We start from the raw sequence: 6,424 nt of genomic DNA, 5'->3' as shown, positions 1-6,424 counted from the left end.
GGAAAACATCATCCAGGTCTCTCCACACCAGCGTGCTTGTGTGTATCCATGTCCCTCACCCTGATACGGCCCTATGCTTAAGGAGCTACCAATCCTTCTCCATAGGCACTACTGCTAATCTGGGAATAGCAGAAAGTCTTTAGGCAAATACTTCACAGTGCAAAATAAATACAATTTTAGCTTATGGGAGAAATGGGCTGAACACTTAACCACAGCCTTTAAGAACACGAGCTACAATCAACCTCCTCCATGAATTGAGCCAATATGTTTTTTCACTTTATTTTTTTTTCTTAAAATCTTCTATTTTTCTGAAGTTTCAGGAGCTGCAACTCCCAGGTGACTCCAAAGCCAGAAAGAACAGAGAGTTTCAAAGTGAAGGATGAGATGCTCCAGCTCCTGGAGCCAAACGCTTACAGGAAGAGAAGCAAAAATCCAAAGAGGAGGCAAAACAAGTAGGTTCCAGCATCGAGCTCCATAAACCCATAGACCCAGAGTTACGTTGGCTTGGGGCACCTTACAGATGCACAGACATGGATGTGAGAACAGATCCTGGGCTGAAGCTCAGCAATAACACATTTGGTTTAGTGTTGAAGTCTTCTGAAAGCCTTGGCTCAAAGTAAAGGTCAAGATAATGACCAAGAGATGTTTGGGAGGTTGTGGGGCACAAACAGTAGGAGCTGTAGTTCCTCGGAAGCCAGAGATCCCCTTTGATATGTGAACTTTAAGCAAGCTTTGGGGAGATAATCCCTCAGTGCTGTGCTGTGTGAGATTTAACTCTTCTCACTGTTTTCCTTGGCTGCTTGATGCTTCCTCCGCCAAGCCTTGAGGTCAGTGGTGGTGTGGAACGCATCGCTGTTTCTGCCTTCTCCCAAAAACCTCCTGAGGTCTGAGCAGAGCATCATCTCACCAACCTTCACACCGACCGACCTGCGAGGAGTGTTTTTTCTTTTGTGGAAAGAAGTAAGCTGAAGCCAATAAGACTGTAAGTTGCTTCATTTTACTGCTAAAAAACAAGGGTTCTTTCTCTGCTTCCTCAGCGTACAGCTGTTGGGTTTCATTTAAGTAACTGTTCTAATGGATAATACTATACTATTATGACTGGAGGGCTAATTACTAATATGCTGCACTACATTCAATAACCTGAGCCCAGCATGGGTTGTCCTTCCCGGGGGAGGTTCAGCTGTTGGAGGAGCCGTCGAGTTGCGTGATCAGCTCTGAAACCTTCTCCCCTAAGTTCCAGCTTTGGAGAACAAGTTGTTCATCGAGTGCTGAATTCAGCCTTGGAGTAACTCCAGTGAAAACAAAAGGAGTAACAACAGGAATGGATTAGGCCCAATTGCTTTCACATTTCTCCGGCTTGAATTTCCAATTGCAATACTATAGGAGGAGTGAAAAAAAAAAAAACAACAAACCACCATATGGCAGAATGACAAATCCACTTCAAGACGTCAGTCTGCCTGTGGAATTGCACCCAGGTGAGCTTCCATAGGTTTACCCAGGAGCAAAACCATGCTGTCACCTGGCAGGGGTGATAAATACACATTCCTACTTTTGCTTCTTTGTTATAATGACTTTTTTCACAAAATGGGCAAATCCATCCTGCAGTTCAAGGCTGCTCCACTTTTGACTTCTGACTGTATGTATGCACGAACAAAAGGAGTGTCTGCCAAGCTGAGATATCAAATCATGAGGATTCCATTTCACAATAACATGGTCAGTAAGATTAAATGGTGTGTGCTCTGTACAGAGCCCATTTTCCACGCACGGGGGGAGTGGGCACAGTTTCGCCTACAAATCCTTATCTGATAGCTCATCTCTTTGGCAGCTCTGAGTCTATGGATGTGGACCAACAGCAAAGGAACACGGACTGAGATAGAGAGCTGCACGCTTCTCTGATAGCGCTCATTGCAAACCATTCCTCAACAAATATAAACAAATCTACGGAACATCGCAGAAGCCCAAAGCATTAAGTGTGAGGGCAGGTTTGACCTGGGGGCTTTGCAGGGTAAATGCAGAGCCCCATCCTGCAGCCATGCTGGAAGTGGAGGAGCCTGGCTCAGCTGCTATCTAGCTGTGAAATCACCGCGCATTGTTTGCAAACTTATCAGGAGTGACTTGAATGGTGAATGAGCCTCAGCCAGGCAGCTGGCAGGCTGTGAGCACACAATGCCTGCTGAATCTGCACTTCCTGCTGGAGACGTGCAAAGGAGAAGGCAAACTATGAACGAGCAGAGGAAACGCTCCCCATGAGCCGGAGCTACGTGAGGGCCGGGGAAAGGCAGAGCTCCCAGCAGCAGCAGCGAGTTGGGGGCACTGCCAACCCAACTTACAGCCAAAGCAGCAAGGCGTGCTCCTGCCAACGCTCACCTGGACACCAGGTTGAAAAGCTGAGGCTGCTGTAAATGCTCCGAGGTCTGTGTGTGCCCACGGTGAGGAACAGCAGCACGATGCCTGCTGCCTGCGGTCTGATGGAATGCTGCAGCATCAGCACTTTGGGAGAAAGAGCCCTGCTCGCAATTCATTGCAACAAGCTGAAATGTGCCACAGCTTGCTTTCAAACAGCTTCCCGGGTGGGGAAAGCAGCCTAGAGGCAAAACACCCCGAGCACAGCTCCCCTGCTAGTAAGGCCTTTCATTTACTTCAGGCTGAGCAGAGCCTCCTCTAGTATGGGAATATGTCTTTCTTACGACCAAAAGGCTCCACCTCTTTATTTTAATCCACTGTTTGTACAACGAGGTCCAAATATCAGCGGCCCTGGGAAGAGGTGGGTCCCTCAGGGTGGGAAGAAAGAAAACGGCACAAACTCAGCACAGGAGCTGCAGGATGGACACAACCCTGGCTGAGGTCACACTGCTGGTTGAGTTTGCAGGCCGTGGCACCATCCAGTGGTCACACAGACACCCACTGGGCTCTCCTGGCCCACCACACCATCGCAGTCAGAGCTGTGCTGTGTGAGCTCACGCTTCCAAGCAACGCAAGCAGGGTGCTGGTGTGGGAGCTGCTTGTACATTCTTGGTGCCCACACCATTGCATCCCTCATCCTGCTGCATTGTAACAGGGGAAAAAACTGACCACCAGCAGTAGCAGCCCTCAAAAGACAAATGTTTCCTATTACAGCGCCGGTCCTTGCAATCTCTTTGATGTTCTCTCTCCTGCACAAAGCTGTTCCTTTCCCAGACTGTTCTTGCACATGAACAGGATGTTACACGTGCTATATGTAGCACATCTCAACTTACTCAAAGATATTTGTCTCAACTCGCTGCACTTTCCATACCATTTAATCAATACTCACATATCGCAGGCACAGAGGCATTTTTATTCTACTTCTCCCTGCTACATTGTTTGTCTTCCCAAATCTTAGGGGTTCTGCTGATAAGTAATGCTGGCACTTAACTGCAGTTGAGAATGAGCAGGGAGGTGAGTTTTCCCCAGGATGTGAGCGTGCTCAGAAAGCAAAGGGTTTGCTTTCATTTAGATTTGGATTCTGGATTCATTACCTTTGGTTATTGATGCTGCCTGCTTCTTACCTTTGCATTACAGACCCCCACTTCTACAGTGGAAGAATTGCTGACCACGCATTGCATTGATAAACCATTACAGTTCTCACAACAAATTTAAATTGCAAACTATCTGGGGCGAGGAAAGTCTTTTTGTTCCAGCACAATAGGGTTTTCGTAATTCGCCTTATAAACAACCCCAATACAAATAATAGCCTGGCACTTCTGCTGCCAGCCCATTTAATTTTGGGGAAAGTTCACAAGCGGTGCAGACCGCTGCAGAACGCAGGGAGCTTGGTTAGGTGGTGCAAGGGTTCATTTGGTCAACTTCTGCATAAACAAACCCCACTGTTGTCCCCAGGTTTCATGTTGAAGACTCATGCTGTTACACGAGTTACTCTTATACAGACTGCTGCGTAAACTATACCCAAACGCCCTGCAGAACTGAAACACAATGGATAATTATTTTAGAAGACACACATTTCATTATTGGAAAAACAATCAAAAATCCCAGACTGTGTTATACCTCCCAGTGAGAGACACGAAGGAGTTGGCCAAGTCCACCAGGGGTTTACCATGGCCACAGTAAGAAAGTCAACCTGTGGTCAATAACAGCCAACAGTTGTGTTGGTGTAAGAGGGAAAAATCTTCCATGCTCACAAATGCACATTCTTTGTAAATAGCAAGGACCTACTCGGCCTCTCCAGACTTTACAATGTAAGAACAAAACATTTGCTCCAGGTTTAAAGGAAAACACTGACTCAACACGCCATGAGTCAGAACTTAAAGCCCTACCAGCCCCATATCAAAAGGCTTTTAGATCTACAAAACACGTAATAAAAAGCAGCTTTAAAGCAAAAAATGGCTTGGATTGAAACAAATCCACTTGTTTCACTTCTGCTGAGTACCCAGCAGTCTATGATAGCCTAGAGGTCTAAGTTAGAAGAGGAAGTTGTTGTGCCTCTGTACTTCAGGGAATGGCAGCACCAAGCCAGCAGCTCCACTCACTGCCTGCATGAAGACTTCATTTGCAGCAGTAAGTGTGAGCTTAAGCCAGATCTGCAGCCTGCTTTCTCCTCCTGAAAGCAGACCTACCCTAAAACATCATCAATGTTAGCCTGATGACCAAGGGCCCAGCTGCGAGTTGGATAAGCAGAGTCCTTGGGGAAGCACCAGCACCAGTCCCGTGCCCTCTCCAAAGAGGGCTGTTAAATTAAGCCAAATGCTGCTCGAATTTTGACCAGCAAGGCCACAGACTGAGCAAAACACTCCTAGGCTTGACAGGCAGCCTTTTCCTGTCAGTTGGAGCAGCCCATACACTCGTGGAAGTCTCAAATGCCAGAAACATTCTTTATTTGAAAGCTGGATAAACCAGGTCTGCACTCAGGGCTGAAGTTCTTATCTGTACTTGAGGAACTCATTGCTACATCCTTCAGCAGCTCAGCAGGTTGGCTGAACACCAGTGACCCCCTTTGCATCACTCACTGCATTTGCTAAGAATGATTTAACAAATCTCGAGCCAGTCTGAAACACTGAATGGTAGGCCAAGTCCCTTCTCTCTTACGATGGACTGTTGCCATTCATACAATAGCCCTGGAATAAAAGAGGCAGTCTGTATAGCACCAAATATATTTATTGCCCTTCAGTCTCATTACTTCATGAAATATCTGAACCAATATTAATGCAAAGATTTTTTTTTGTTGTTATGAAGTTACCAGGAAAATCACACGCGGATGAAATTCCTCCTGGAAAAACAAGTCCTCATCTTTACTGTCACACAGGGTAACATTTGGGTCTGCAGTCGCAGGCAAAAAATCACCTCCCAAGATGTGCCTGTTGCAGTGCACCAACACAGTAGGTCCTGAACCTACAAGCGTTCAAGTTAGCCTCTGCATACAGCCCCCACCATAGCTCTGCCTGGAGAAACCTGCCAACTCCAGGCCGTGCATTTGGAACACTTTCAGCATTTCAAGTTGTTACAATGAGCATTTTCAGGAATTTTTTCAAAGATGGACTTCAGTGTTTCCACACAGTCCAACTTTCCTTGGACATCGTAAGAATGAGCTTTCCAACAAAGCCTGCAGGACTCAGATTTACATCCTCACAGACAGTTTAATTACTTTCATTGCAGGAGAAAGTATTTAATCACATGCAGTCAGAAAAACAGCCCCTTAAATAAAGCCTTTTGGGCCTGCGATCCCCAATCTGAAATGCAATGAATTAAATGAAACACCCATACTGCAATCCATTTCAGAACATTTGATATTATCAAAACAGAGTTCCACAGCTGGCATATTTATATGATTAACCCACTGGTAAAAGCCTTCCAGCATGTAATGCTGCTGAATGAGGGGTCCAGTGTACTTCAGGTGAAAGCTAATGGCAGCTAATTCACACACTGAGACTACTCCATCAAAAAGGTCGCTTAAACAGCAGTGGTGTTGGCTGCTGCTTTCACTTCTCCACGGTCACAACGTTAGAAGCATTTGGCCACTGACGATTCTCAGCAATAGATCTGCACCAATGGTTTCTCATTTCAAAAACAAATAAATAAAGAGGGTGAGGAAAGGCAGGAATTCTCAGATGTTCGTTACGGCAATTCAGCACAAGTCAGCCTGTTGGAGTCATAGCAACCCACCGTGCTGTTAGTGGTTATCTATTAAAGCTGACTCCCAGCACCAGCTGGTGCTCCTCCCCGAAGCGCCATCTAATTCATTACACACCAGACAGTTAATAAATCCTCAGCTCCAACCTGCAGTCAGCGTATGCAGAGCGCCCCGTCCCAACCTTTCCACTGCAATCAAGGCTGATTCCGTAAGCAGCAGAAACTCACATGCAAAGTGCAAATAGCTGTCAGAGTAGAAGCCTTGCCCCAGTCGGTTCTAACACAAGTGGTATCACAGCTGGGTACGGATCAGAACACAGTC

Source organism: Tympanuchus pallidicinctus, unplaced genomic scaffold, assembly GCF_026119805.1.
Source record: "Tympanuchus pallidicinctus isolate F22 unplaced genomic scaffold, pur_lepc_1.0 scaffold13, whole genome shotgun sequence".
Classification (NCBI taxonomy): Eukaryota; Metazoa; Chordata; class Aves; order Galliformes; family Phasianidae; genus Tympanuchus; species Tympanuchus pallidicinctus.
The sequence above is the reverse complement of the archived record's forward strand: the minus strand, read 5'-3'. Positions refer to the sequence as shown.